The sequence below is a fragment of the Anas platyrhynchos genome, chromosome 3 (assembly GCF_047663525.1).
Source record: "Anas platyrhynchos isolate ZD024472 breed Pekin duck chromosome 3, IASCAAS_PekinDuck_T2T, whole genome shotgun sequence".
NCBI lineage: Eukaryota > Metazoa > Chordata > Aves > Anseriformes > Anatidae > Anas > Anas platyrhynchos.
In genome coordinates this window covers 73807713-73822468 of record NC_092589.1, presented here as the reverse complement: position 1 = coordinate 73822468, position 14756 = coordinate 73807713, and the positions used below count along the sequence as shown (strand labels likewise).

The window sequence follows — 14756 nt, the reverse complement described above, 5'->3', positions numbered from 1 at the left end:
TCCCACATTTTTAGCCCTCCAGTTGTGGCCACCTGTCTTGTGATATGCCAGAGGATGCACACAGGTAATTGCTGCAAGGGCAAGCACGTGGTGCGTATTAAATAATTTGCCAATGGATCCAAATCAAATGGAGTTCAAACAAGAGAACAAGAAAACATATTTTTACTCTTGCATTTGCATTCATTCCCAAACATGTCTGAATGCATCAGAAAGCCAGCAACATTTCTGCCACAGGTGTTTTGTGGGTTTCTTTACACTCATGAGCAGCAGTACTTCCAAGCAGAGCCCCGTGGCCAGCTCATTCCTTATTCCTGAGCAGAGATCTACATTGTGCATTTTCACTGCTGATGTGCTGGGGAACAGGGCACAACAGGAGCAGGGTCTGGGGCTACACCCTGCCCTCATCTCCCTCTCACGTCTGGGTGCCTTAACAGGGGGGTAAGAAATAGGTAAGGAAGAGCACAGGCTTCTTCAAAACCCAGACAAAAAGCACTGGTGGTGTCTGCTCCTTTCCTCGTTATCAAAGAAAGAACAAAATGTTTCCCAGTGCCATCTTACAGCCTGATTTTTATTTTTTTTTTAAGTTCAGTCCATGGCAGTGACAGAGCTGTCCTTGAAGAGGTGTTCCTTTGAAGGATAGCCCCCTGGTGACAGCAGGTAGGGCACTGCTGCCTGCCCCTGCTCGCTCAAGTTTGCTTAATGAGCCAGAAGAACCTGGAAACCCTTGTGAGAATGGGACCCCCAGGAGCAGCCGAGGCCAGCCTCGCCTCTCAAGCTTACCTTTCTTCATTTGGCCTGACATTTTTTGGCAGACTAGTAGCCTGTGGCAGGGAATCAGGGAGATGAAACTAAAGGGAGAAAGTGAGCACGGGCAGGGAGCACCGGAGGGAAGATGAGAGGATGGATGTGAGAAGGCCACATGAGGGGCAAGGGTCGCTCTGCCGAGGTGGTCAAGCCACCTGTGGGCAGATCAGGCAGGAGAAAACAAAGCAAAGTCCCTGTCCCTTTTGTGAAATAAGGTGCAGCAGTACCACTGCTGATAGTGCAGAGGGGCGAGAAGAAAAATGGGGCCTGGACTCTGCCTACCACCTCGACAACCTGCAGGAGATGGTTGAGCTCCTCCTGCAGGTCTTCACTGCAGGCTCTTGCCCTGCCTCTCCTCAGGAGCATCTCTGAGGGCGCAGGGAGGTGAAATGGAGGCCTGCCACCTTCCTCACCTGCAGTCAGCTGAAGATACCACCTGTAGGCCCTCGGTGTGTGTCCCTGCTGGCCTGCACCTGGCCATTTTCAGTCCAGGACACAGCAACTTCCCCAGAAAGCAGGAGGGTGGTAATGCAGAGCACATCCCTCTCTTCCACCCCAACCACCAAATATGATTAACAACACCAGGATCCTCCAGCCTCAGTGTCCTTGGTTGAAACCCTGGATACTGGCAAAGCAAAGATGCCCAGGGTGTCTGTTTTTAATCAATTCGGTGATGCTGAAACCAATCTTTTCTTAAATACATGAATGCTTGTAGCCCTGATAGGACTTCAACCCACAAAACCGAGGCTGGTTCTGAACCAGAAGCAATTAAGTTTAAATTGGGGTTTGTATTTTAGCGAGTCCTGCTTCACATATTCAGTCATGCAGTGGCTAGTTGAGACGGCCTTGCTTCTGATCACACATTTTGCCCGTGTGCTTTGCAGGTTGCTTTCCAGAGGTCCCCTCCTGCCATTAGCTTTGTTAGCAGGGACTTGCACAGTTAACAAGCCTACCCTCCTTGAACTAAAGGCTCACAAAGCAACCTTATTTATCTACAATCTTCAGACCTGTGAAGAAAGCCCCAACTTCTCTTTTGAATGCAGTCACTTTCTTTCTCATCTTCTATGCCTCACACAGAAGACAGGAGCTTTCATCACCAATAAGCCACGGACCCTCTCTGCTCTCTGTTAAATGTTCAGGGGCAAAGATTTGGAACAAATGAATGCAAAATGAGCAACATTTATATTATGGCCATTTCAGTTCTCCAGCTGAGTCTGTAATTGGCTGATACTCATATTTTTTCCCTCTTGCTTGTCTGGCAGTACTCTGGCCTTTGCTTTTATAGCTGTTGGCTTTTTTTTTTTTCCTCCCCAGTTTTCTATAGTTTTTGCAAGCAGTGTCTGCAAAAAATGGATAAGCCTCACAAAGGGGCTTGCTCACGTCCTAGAAGAATCCAGGTATCAAGGTAATATCCCTGAAATACTTCCAGTGTTTTCCTGAACCATCAATATATTGTTCTTCCTGTGGAAAAAAAAATGAGTTTGATACTCATATTTAGAAGAAAGAAGGCCCAGATACATAAATCAGAGAAGGCCAATGTATTCAGGTCAGACGTAGGAAGGCAGGGAGGAAGAAGAGGCAATGTCCCTACACACTCTTCACATCCAGGGTTGGAAAGGAGCGACGGAGGTGGCCTCAAGCCCACCTCAACACACAGGAGCATGAAATTGGTCCCCATCACACTCAGGACTGAGCAGAAGTCTCTTTAACCACATCTATGCTACTAAATAAAAGAGGAGCAGGACCAATGCCCATCTCCAGAGCATCCACGTAGCTAAGGCTGGCCCAGTGCAGCAGGCCAGGGAGGATGCTAGCACTAAGCAGGGTTGGGAGCTCTCAACCTTTTCTATTTGCAAAAAAAGGAGGCCTCCAGCAGTGCAGTAAGAAATATGAACAAACTTTATAGTGGAAAACAGAAATTGTCGCAATGAGCAGCTTGAGGTGATCTGGCTGTTCTCTGCTGGCATTATTGCCTCCTGTGCTACTCCAGGCATTTCTTTATTGCTTGCATACTGTCCTCCTCAATTATCTTACCAAGTAAATGCATTTTTGACACAGAGACAGCCCTGGTCCTGGGTACAACCCCCATCATTCCCTGCCTTGCTTGAGTCCACAATAGCAACTAACATTTCTGTGCTTTGTTCCTTGTTAAATTATGTCTTCTTAAATTATGTCTGCTGAATGAAATCACCAGGGCTAACATGTCCCTATTTGAAAAAGAGGTGGGAAACCCCCTTCCCATCAAAACGTGCTCTACAGGTGGCCTGAGCATTGAAGAAACCGTTTGCTCCTTCTCCTGTCCCACACAAATTGCACCCATGCATGCACACAGCGGCTTGTTTGTTTGTGCTAATTACACCCACATCGCAGTGAAGCCCATCACACCTCCTCATTCTGTCCATGGCCCCATAGGCAAGCAGGGATGCGAGCCACCAAAAGGCACCGGCCACTGCACTGCAGTGGGATGGGCACAGCAATGCCGTGGAGTGTTGAGGGCTGGGACATGAGAAACACAGCCACAACTCAGAGGAGCTGGGAGCTGCCTCAGGAAATAAATTGACCCCCTAAATCTGAAGAAGTGATATTACAAAAGTCAATAGGGAAATAACTTTTCTTAGACACAGCGCAAGAATTTCGCTCATTTCTCACATAAAAGTTATCCTTATCCCTTAGGGACCCGCTGCACTTTTATATTACATTGTGAGCAATAATACTTATAAAAGAGCCGTCCCTTTCTGGCATTAACTGCAGTAGCTCTTAGGTTTCTGTCTTTAGAGACTTCAGGGACCACAGCTTCTGAAGATGCTCCAAGCTTTCATTGCTATGCATGGGAGACCCGTTTTTTACTCAAACCACATTTTAACGTGGGAATCAGATGACATAAATAAAAAGATCCTGAACTTAATCATTAAGTGCAGAAACGAGAAAAGCACGTGCATCACTGCTACAGCCCGCTGTGCCAGCCAGGGCTAGACAGTCACCCCACTGCCACCGCTTCCTGCTCGAGAAGAAAAGCTCTGGTGTGATCCAAACCCTTCGGTAAGCTCACATGGGTTCAGGAGGGAAACCAGAGCCTTCCAACACAATTATCTGATGGTGTTAACCTAAATTAACGTGCCCACCTGGCAAGGTGATACACAGTGTCTGAGATGTATTACACTCGTGTCACGAGAGGCAAGGTGAAGCCATTTGCTCATGCCCTAGACCCCTGGTGGGTCCAAGTCCCAGCTGTGATTTGGGCACTGGTACACCCCACGTGAAGGCTCGCTGTCCTCGTGGACTCCAGATCTGCCATAGGGGGAGGCTGCAGGTGGCTCTCTAGACGCAGAGCAGACACATCTGGAGTAGAAGCGTGCTGGGAAACTGCAGACATCCCAGACCTCAGACCGTGGGAACACCAAGTGGCAAGTTAGTGAAGCTGGACCAAGCGTGGCTGGGGAGTAAAGCTCACTGACTGCAGCTGGTCACTGCAGCACACAGCATGCGAGGGTGATGTTTGCCACGGTTTGATTATATCATTACTTTGTTTTTAAATAAACACGCCACTCTCACTTTTCAGAACTGCTTTGGTACATTTCCCCCCCTACAATGAGTCACTTTTTCCTGTTTTCTGGATTATTTTTACATAGTGTTTGGCAACAACCCTCTGTTCATCGCCTCAAAACTTTACACTGAGAACAAAGATGCTGCAGCTGGCTTGTATGTCATCATGTGCATACCCTGGGCAATACATCTTGCAAAACTGGACTGATTGAGTGTCTGCTTTAACTGCTTTGACCTTTTTTTTATTATTATTTAAAAAAAAAAAAAAAGACACAAGAGATGAAAGGCACCATTGGATGAATTTTCAGTGCTTCTGTCCTTGCAAATGCTGATCAGGAGAAGACATGCTCCAACCAAGCTATGAGGGCAACTAAAGGAAAACCTTCAGGTTAATTATGGAAACTGTTCACAAAGTTCAGCCCCTGTGTAACTCCAGCACTAACTGGTTAGCAGAAGCCTTATATGCTCATGCCATCCAGTTTAAGGCTCCAAAAGAGTGGTCTGGGACCAGAGAAGAGCTCATATTGTGTTCCCACCCCGTGCACATGGTGCTTTTTTCCCTGTGACACACTGAATTGCTTAATGGCTCTTGAGGTACCATTATTTTCATTTTCTATATGTCTGTATCATATAGTTGGCAACACAGGTCCAGCACAGGATGGCAATTCCTTCCACTGTGGCTACATTTCTTACAGCTCCTTGGGACAAAACTGTGAGTCGCAGAGACAACTCACAGCTCCACAGCAATGCCTGGTGCTGACGAGGAAGAAATGTCTGTGCAGACAGACCCGGGCACACCATACCCCTGAGGCTGACAAGTCAGCCACTGATGTCATGTTCTGATTTAGCACTGAGGTTTCCAGACCCGGTGGCAGGGAGTATCTGTGTCTGAGGACTGTCCCAGTATGTGAATCACACGAGAACCAGCAACACATTCATGACTGGTGGCTCCTGATTGCCTCTGGAAAGGAAGACCTCTGCTGTCTGCCAGGTGCAGCACGTGCTCCTTGAGAAGCACCCAAGGTGCCTACAAGAGCCTGGTGAGAAGGGGGTGCACTCTGCTCCCCCATCCTAAAAATATCTCTAACCCAAAGGTCTTCATAAGCACTGCATAAGAAGTCCTGGTTACCTTTGCGACTACTTCTCACACTCCCCTGCAGAAATATTTCAAAATTGTTCAACAAAAGATTCCAGCTTTTAACACTTTTCTCCTGCCAGTGAGAAAGTACAAGTGGTTATAAGACAGATAAAGTATCTGCAGGTCACAGTTCACTCTGCCCACCCACATATAGGTGATGGGGACAACATCCCGAGGCAAGTAATCCTTTTTATTGTGTTGTGTGTGTGACCACATCACTCAGAGATGTATTATAAGCTCTTTGGGGCAGCACAGTGTTTGAAGCAATTGGTACGCATCTCTTCATGAAACCTCTCCAAAATTGCAAAGGACAGAAAATAGCAGGTTGAAATGCTCTCCGTATCTCTCCTGGAAATCCAGGGTGAATGCCAATTGATCAGGAGTGCTCAAGGCGGCAGTAGTAAGACAGGCAAAGTGCCCCACTGCCAGTGCCTACCTCTGCATCTCAACACCCAACATAAGATTCACTCCCTAGCACAGTAATTCAGGTGGCACCCAGCGCCACCTGGGTCATCATCATGCCCCAGACTCTTTGGCTGAAGCTATTTCCTCGGCTCAGAGTTTATCCTATTTTTGCCCTCAGGCTTTCTTAGCTCCTTTATCAGCACTCAGAAGAGATGACTTTATCATGCTTCATGCGGGGAGATCTTCCACACTTGCAGGGAGCCTGCGAGGGACCGAGGCACGGTGCCATCCGCAGTGCATGATAAATGGAGCCCTGCGAATACCAGGAGAAATTTCAGACTTTATTTATTTTCTTTTCCTTCCACTTTCCTCCTACTTTGTGCTCCCTCACGGAGCACACTTTCTTGGCCTTCCCAGTGCATCATTTCTCTCCTGATGCTTTAACACCCCGACTCTGAGCAGCCCGTGCTGCCCTTTCTAGCAATCACCAGGCAGCAGGACTGCAGCATCAAGTTTCCCCCTGCCCCAAAATTAGCATGAGAAACAAGCATATCAGCTATGAGCGCAGGCAAATTTGACCTTTTCAGAGGCTGACTTTATGTATTTATTCTGTTGTCACTCATCTCTCTGTTGCCAAAAAACTATAAGAAAAAAATTGGTGCACTTTCTCCAGCGGCCCATCCTGTGTGGGGATGTAGCCAGTGGCTGTGGGGAACTGCTGCCTCATGGGACTCTGAAGAGTTACATATGAATGAGTTTAGGAGAACTCCTTCACCTCTAAATTAATCATAATATACCACCCACCAGAAGCTCCAGTTGGTCCTGTTCTCCATTTTTCAGTGGGGAGTGCTCCTGCTTGCCCTCCTCCAGACCTCGTACACAGACAACTTTTTTTTTTCCTTCTTGGCACTGGGACCCTCCTTCATTTTTCTTGGGGAGGCACTGGGAACCCTGGTGACAGGACACTGGTGGGACGCAGCAGCGAGGCAGGACCCTCACCAAGGTCCCCCCACCAGAAGACCTGGGCTTGGTTTGAATGTTGCTTGCACCAAGGCACTGGATAGCCATGCTCTGCCCTGGCTCATGTTTGTTTAAAAATAAAATAAAATAGAACCAGTAGTCGTAGGAATTCAGGAAAGGAAAATCAAACAACCAAAACCAAACAAACCAACCAAAGTTCAGATAACTGTTAACAGTTATCTGAACTTTGGGGCTCGTCAGCAGCAAAATGTTATTTTTGCCCTCTGGGCAGGAGGCAGCAAGCTGCTCTCAGCCTGGGGGTCCTGCGTCTCCCCCAGGCTGGCAGGTACAGGGGGGAGATTCGGGAATAATTCACGTTTATGAACCACCACGGTGAAGCCTCTCCAGCCTACATAAATACCTGCATCAGCCCTTCCTGTGAGACATCCTCCTATCCCAGGAGATCTCGGCTGGCAGAAGGACATGAGGCCCGGCACCAGGTTGATGGAAGCTCACCTAAGCACACCTCTCTTTTCAGCAGGGACAAGTCATCCCGCTTCTTCGCTGGCTCAGCGTCATTCCCTTTTGTCAACAGAGACTGCCACTGCTAATGGTGTAAAAATAATGGCCGAGGACACAAGATCAATGATCATTTTTGCAGTATTGTCTCCCCATTTAATAACCTCATTAAACTAGAAATCATCTGTGGCAGCTATGTCAGGTAGATTTAATATAAGTTTCAAAACACCTGGGATTGTGTGAATTCTACCATCTTTTGTTAATAAAAATGCCTCTGAATTGTAAGGTTTGTCCTAGGAATCCATTTCCCAGCCACTGCATGGAGCAAGGGGTCCTCAAAATGAGAGAGCCATCTGCCTCTCCACGTTTTAGGGGACACTGAGTACCAGCACCAGAGCAGTGTTTTACCTCGCTGGGTACCCTTTTAAAAGACTAAACGACAGCGAGTAAGATGTATTTACATACATTACGGCCTATTCCCCCACTGGAAGACGATTTGTGTAGATAACTTCCATTAATGTTAAAGGCAGTCGTTCACATAAATCCTGACCATGTTAATGGCCGACCAGCCTCCTCTGCACAGCATTTCGTGGTGCTGCATTTAGTGAGCACAGTATAAGCGCAGCTGACTTAATATGCAAATAAATTCAAGTATTTACTGAGCCATAAGAGACAGTTACTAGGCACATCTCTCATTCATCGCTTATACGGAAATAGATGGAGGCTGCCAGACAAAATCAGGAGATAAATGCTATAAACATTTTTGAAGGCGACGGGGGGAAGGGTACCGAGTCCCCAGATACACATAAGTAATGGTCACAGCTTCTTGACAACATCCTCTCCCGTTTATTTTCTCTGTGTGTGTGTGTCCACTGCATACCCACACCGAAGCCACTCCTTGAGGTATCGCCATTCCCTGTTGTAGCTCCAGCCTCTCTCCTGTCCCCCAGGGACACGGCAGGGCCATGGTGACCTGTCCCCAGTCAGGGTCCTTCACTCAGAGCCTTGTTGTCACCTGCCCAGCTGCAGGAGAGGAGAACGTCCTTCTGGAAAGGTTGGCTACCCGCTGTGACTCTCTCTTTTCCTGGCACCAAAGCTGGGTGCCTCCTCTGACAGAGCCTAGGGCAGAGAGAACTTTTTCACCTTCTCTTCTCGTGGCTATTCTCTTCAGAAGCTTCACATGAGCCCTCATAAGGTCTGTGCTTTTCCAAGGCAGAGAAAAGATATCTTCTGTAGTAATCAGATCTTTAAAGCACATCAGATACTGAAGTCCTCCTTCAGTTCCTTATGCAAGATCTTGAAGGTGCCGTGCCAAACAGAGGTGTCTTCCACACACGGAGGATGACATGGAGCTATCATCGCTTCTTCCTCATGGTAATAAATCAATAACCTTGATTCACTTGTTTACTCCTCTGGATGGAAAACTAGGAAAAATCCTTTCTCTATTGCACAGTTCAACAGCTCACCTCATGGCGGCCTGGAGCTCCCTCACGAGGGGAGCGGAGGGGCAGGCGCTGAGCTCTGCTCTCTGGGGACAGCGACAGGACCCGAGGAAACAGCATGGAGCTGGGACAGGGGAGGGTCAGGCTGGGGGTTAGGGAAAGGGTCTGCGCCCAGAGGGGGTCGGGCACTGGGACAGGCTCCACAGGGCAGTGCTCACGGCACCGAGCTTCCGGAGTTCAAGAAGCATTTGGACAATGCTCTCAGTTTTGAACCCAGTGCACCCCTTTCCCTGTCCAGTGCTTTCCTCACATCTTAAGGAAATGTCTGAGCATTATCTCTGTCCACCTTTGGAAACTCCCTCCCTCAGTCTTTGCTCTCTCCCCCAACACTGATATTTCCCTCCCCACTGTGTCCACGGGTGCAGATAGAAACAAACCTATGGCAAGGACTTTGGAAATCAGAGCATTTTACACACTGACTTTATAAGAAGGACCCCCTATCCCAATCCCGCTTGCACTTTGAGGATGATTTGGTGGCACTGACACAGGGGACAGGTGGTTTCCTTCAGAAATAAGGTAAGAGGCTCAGGTCACCTGGAGAGCCTAGGTTAGCCCAGCTTTGCCTTTCAGATACAGAAACCTAGACTGATTTCTGGATTGTCTGGATTGACTTAAAGAGTTTGAATGGCACATACTCTCTGGCTGGGGAGTTTGAAGACTGCCTGAACTCCAGCTGGAGCCTCTGAGGATGGTAACAACCATAATTCTCTGTAAGTCTGCTTGTGGCGCAAGAGGAGGTCTTTGGTTAGAAACTTACCTGCACGTGGTGTCCTCCCCATGGCTGGCCAGTAGAAAGAAATCATTTGGAGCCAGTGTGGTTAAATACTTTCATGTTACCAAGGACTTCCTCATTATAGGGCCATGGCTTCTCCCTCTTGCTGGCTGGGTCAGGCCAACACACACCGATGTGGTGTATATAGACAGCTACCGCCAGCCAGCCTGCTCCTGCAGAGAAGTCTCAGGGGACCTGTTTTGCCACAATATTTCCATTTTCAGAAAGCTGAAGCCTGCAGGTAGCCCTTCTGGCTGTGGGGGAACTCATTCTCCATAGTGTTCCCCTGCAAGTCCTGGGGCTAGGGTGAGGTGGGGAAGAGGGTGAAGGATGGATGGAAAGCAAACCCTGTCCTTCACATCCCGCACCCAAAATGAATGGAGCAGGCTGAACAGTCGGAGAGCAAAGGGCTGGCATTTACAGCAACGTTTCTCCTGTAGGATGGGAATCACCTCTGAAGATGGGGTCAGGATAAACTGCAGGGCAGCAGCAAACTGCTCAGTTCAAGAGGAATTATTCATCCTTCAGCGTAACATAATTACACATCCAGACTGTCTCTGGGCAATTCTTTATTCTGGCCAAATTTACACTAGTTCCTAAAGGGAGCAGTCAATCTTAATGAACGACTTACAGTTTCATCATCTTCGCAAGGTTTTATTAGAAAAGTAGAATATCACAAATTTACATCTTTAATTAGTAGATTTTAACCCTAGCTTCCCCGCACATCTCCCTTTCTTTTGTCAATTCCTTCATTCTAATCAAAAGAAAACTTGCTGCAAAGATGCTTCCAAGATTGTAGATTATTTTCAGTTTTATTAATCAATAGCAAATTTAGCCACTGCCTTTAATGCGTCCACACATCGTGATTCTGTTTCACACAGCAGCGTGCAATCCGCTGACACACAGACGCACAATTTTGAATGAATTGTGTTAAGACACAGCACAATACAGAGACAATTTTCTTCCTTTGCACAGAGAACCAGTTCCTCATGAGGCAACTTGCTACGACAGAATGAATACACGTCATTCATTATTTCCCTTTCAGGTGAGCCTGCAATATCCTTCCTTGCACACACAAACCACTAACAGTTCAGTCACTCTGCGAGCACACCCGTGTTGACCATCACCTGTTAATTGCTGAAGGTGCTCGTTATGGTCAGCGGGAGAGCTCAGCTCTATGCAAATGCAGCTGACTCCTCCTTTGCACCATTTTAAAGCTGTAGGTAGAGAAGTAGGGCAGGATTTCAGGGAGCTGGGGCATTTCTTCATCTCACCATCATCCTTTTCTCTTAAAAAAAATCATTACACTGTACGAGATACTTTATGAAAGTAATCTAAAGCCCCCGAGGATGCCAATAGGTCCCGGCGTGGCGAGGTACGTGGAGGACAATCACATCCCAGCATCACGCCCCCACAGGGCTGGTGATGGGGCAGGCAGACACACCAGCAAATCCACCTGTGTGTTTCCTGTTCCTGGGCTGTGGACAGCAAACCTTCCCACACCCTGCTTCCCCTCACCTTGCTGCCAGTGCCCTCTTCTTCTTTATTTGATTACCTTAAACGCTGGGGAAGGAAGGTGTTCAAGAGAGAGCTGTCAAAGGTCAGTTCTCAGCTTGCTGAAGCTTGGAGAGTCACTCATGTACCGTGACAGCGTGCTCTGTAGTATTTCACTTTTAAACTTTTTAAAAATATTTCAAAATAATTGTTTTGTGGCAAGCACAATGATAAGAGAAGAAATGGGAGAAAAGCCTCTCACTGCAATTTCTTCATTTCAGATACCACAGCTCCCACTGAGCACCCATACCAGCAGGTGAGGAACCTCAGAGCAAGGCATTCCTTGCTCAAGAAAGAAAATTGCCTCTTTCTAACCACTCTTTTCCCCAGAATATGAAAGTACCAGAGTTAAACACTGTTGCTAAATGAAATGATCACAATATCAGAGTTGCTGTGCTCCATTGACAAAGCATTTATCAACTGCAGAGTTTTTGACCTTATGCAGCACATGTACTTTTTCTGTGGTTGGTAGTTTTTGTTGTTTTTTTGTTTTTTTTGTTTTTTTTTTTTCTTGCCACGCTTCCATAATCCACTGCTAACAAGCTCGTGTCCCTGCCAGCCTCTCCAACCCGAACAGCGTGAGCATCAGCCAAATAACTTTTACGATGGGGCAAAAGGGTTCTGCCTCGTTGGGAAAATCAGTGCGACGTCTTACTTAAAATGAGAAATCACCTGCAGCCAGAGAGGGCTGGGAGACCCCTGACCTACGCCAGACCACAAAACCTGCACGCTCGCATCTCCCAGCCACATCCTCAGCTCGTGTTGAACGAGGCTGGAGCCACGGGAGCGATGCTGACTTACACCAACCCCAGCTGTGTGTAGCTGGACCAGGGGCAGGCACTGCACATCGTGGCAGGGATGCTGCAGGTGCTGCTGTGGCACAAGGACACTTTTTAGACTGCATCCCTGCACCCCCAAAGAACAACATCCCTGCAGTTTCCAAGTATTTGCTATTTACCCCCCTCCTGTGCGCTCTGCATTTGTCTCAAAATGCCCATTCTGAAAGCCCTTGGTCTATCCTTGAGCAAAGCGCCTTCAGAAGCCTCTTGAATTAAAAACAGGCTGAAACAAAAATCCCCCCCACACACAAGCAGAGAATTTCAACAACTTTCCCCCCGCACCTTGCCAGATGCACTTCACACCCCCGCGACAAGCCCCGTGTGCACCAAACCCACCCCGACTCCTGTCTGCCAGGTCGCTGCTGTGGGATGAAGCCACGGCAAAGCAAACCCTGCAGCCTCTGCCCCGTACCAGCTCCCTGGTACCAGCCACAGAGTTACTCACTGACCCACGCTGGCCTTCACCCTCGGCGAGCTCGGTGCTGGCTGCGGGATGGGGCCGGGGAGGCGGCGGTGGCCGGGGAGGAGCTGGCAGGGTGAGCAGGACGTGCGTGCATCTCCTCCGGGCGTGGGGTCCTCCCTCGAAGTTACCTGTGAAGCACCTGGAAGGGCATAGAGACAGACCTCTGCTACTCCTCGGGCTTGGAGGAGGAAGCCGGCACACAGGCGGCATCGCTCCCTTCGATTTTGCAGCGAAGGGCAGCGACTCGACCGAGCAGATGGTTGGGAGATCCGAGGAGATTGCAGTGCAACTCATTGCTCCGTCAGCTGCACTAAAAACCCAGCTCTTGTGGTATAAATGCTGCCTGCGAAGTATATTGCAAAGTAAGCTGCTTATAAACCAGCACTTACCTGGCAGGAAAAGAAAAACAAAAAACAGAAACCCCACTTGGAGCCGGGTTTGGGGAAGCACGATGCTGCTCTGCAGCCCTCGCGCTCCGCGGCCAGAAGTGTGCACAAACTCATGCACGGAGGTGCTGCTGGCACGGCACGGCACGGAGCAGCCCTGTAGTACTCACTGCTGACCCACTGCACCTTCCCCAGCACATCCCGCACCGGCACCAGTTCGCAAACTGGTTGTGCTGGGAAGCTGCCTCTGGGGACGGGTGCGGTGCCCCGCAGAGGGTCTCCGATCGAGGAGCTGTAAAGTTCGCGTGCAAGCAGCACAAGAACTGCTCAAACAAGGCTGAAGAACACGAAAATCAGGCAGAGAAAAAGAAGCATGCTTTCCCCTTACCTATTGCCTCTGCTCAAACGCCGGGCAGTGCCTTTAGGGAGCCCGGGCATTTGGAGCCACCGGGCAGAGGACTTTGGGCACATGCACCCAGAGCCCGGCAAAAGCCATCTTCTCCCTGCCTCTTAGCACGGTGCAAGCCTCCAGCAGCTCAGCTCTCCAGCTGCAAACATCTCATTAGACTAATGCATTCAGCACAGGCAGAAAACTCGATTTACCATAGCTACAGCAATGAATTTCCATTACGATGACAGCTTCAACCACATCATGTCCGGAAAACCAGCCAACCACTGCCTTTTAAAGAACACACACATTTTACACGCAGAAAACGAGGGCCCGTGTGCCGTGTCTCCTTTCTCTTCCCGGCTAAACGGAGAAAAAATTGCCATGTCTGCCTAGTTCAGAGCTCCACGACCCAAAAGGTAAAGGCAGCCGGACTTTTTTTTTTTTTTATTCCCCCACATAGCAGCAGCTTTCGCAGCAGCGTGCGGTGTGGTGCACCGAGCCGAGCGGGTGCTTGCAACATTTCTACATTTTACCTACCCCTCCTCTGTTGCCATAGAAACCTGCCTGTATCATCGTCCCTTTGTCCCGATCCTGCAGCAATGTGGCCCGATACCGAGCTACCGTGAGGGGCAGGACCGGGCGCTCCAGTTTGGGATAAATGAGATGCCAACTGGGGGAGTGGTGCTTGGGACCTTTGTGCCGGCAACCCCAGGAGCACCTGGGTACTGCAGTGCCCACACTCACACATCTCCACGCACGTACACGGAGCCTGGAGCCCAAAGATATATCTTACAGGTATGGCCAGGCGATGATATTCATGCTACTTGGAGGTATCGGTCACCACTGCCGTGCCGTGGCACTCGGGTAGGATGCGGGACTGGTTTTGCACTGCATTTCCAGCTGCTCGCCTTTTCCTTATCTATCATACCACCAGCAGCTCTCACTCCTCCCCCCCCCAGTATAATACACATAATAAATAATGCTCATAATAATCCCGTCGCGCTCCATTGACCGTGCTAGATGAGATTGTGCCAGCGAAGGGGCCTGTCGCACAGCTCCCCGCTGCCCACTTCACACGCTCACAGGTACCGGTACCCAGAATTTATTGCGAGCCAAAACGTGCTCCTCACCTCGCTTTATTCCCACTCCTCTGAATGTTTCCTCGGACGGCCTGGCAGTCGTGGTCCCTGCTCACTGGTTCTGTGCTGGCCTGGCTTTGCTGGGTTTAGGGGAGCTACAGGTGACCCAGCAGCACAGACGATGGGGCGAGTAAGCAACTAAGGAAGGAGAAGAAAAGCAAGGCACCACAACTCCTGGATCCTTCCCACCAGCATCAGCCGAGCCTTTGGTGCTGGAGCCATCCCCAGCTGCGGGGAGGAGGGCATCCATCCACCTGCCGGATGGCCGGGTGCTTGGCTCTCTCTTAAAAGAGGAAAGCTCTGTACCCCTAAAGAAGCACTCAGCTCAGCCTTCATCCTGG

General features: G+C 49.2%; 1 protein-coding gene across 1 annotated transcript in view; it reads right to left on the bottom strand.

The window, feature by feature from the left end:
* SCML4 (Scm polycomb group protein like 4) overlaps positions 1 to 14172 on the bottom strand; it is a 53141-nt gene extending 38969 nt beyond the window's left edge. The window contains exons 1-2 of the mRNA XM_021270187.4: positions 13274 to 14172; positions 12486 to 12638 (exon numbers count right to left, since the gene is read on the bottom strand). The gene's annotated coding sequence lies outside the window, so the exon portion shown is untranslated. The remainder of the gene's footprint in view (positions 1 to 12485; positions 12639 to 13273) is intronic.
* Between the last annotated feature and the right edge of the window lie 584 nt (positions 14173 to 14756).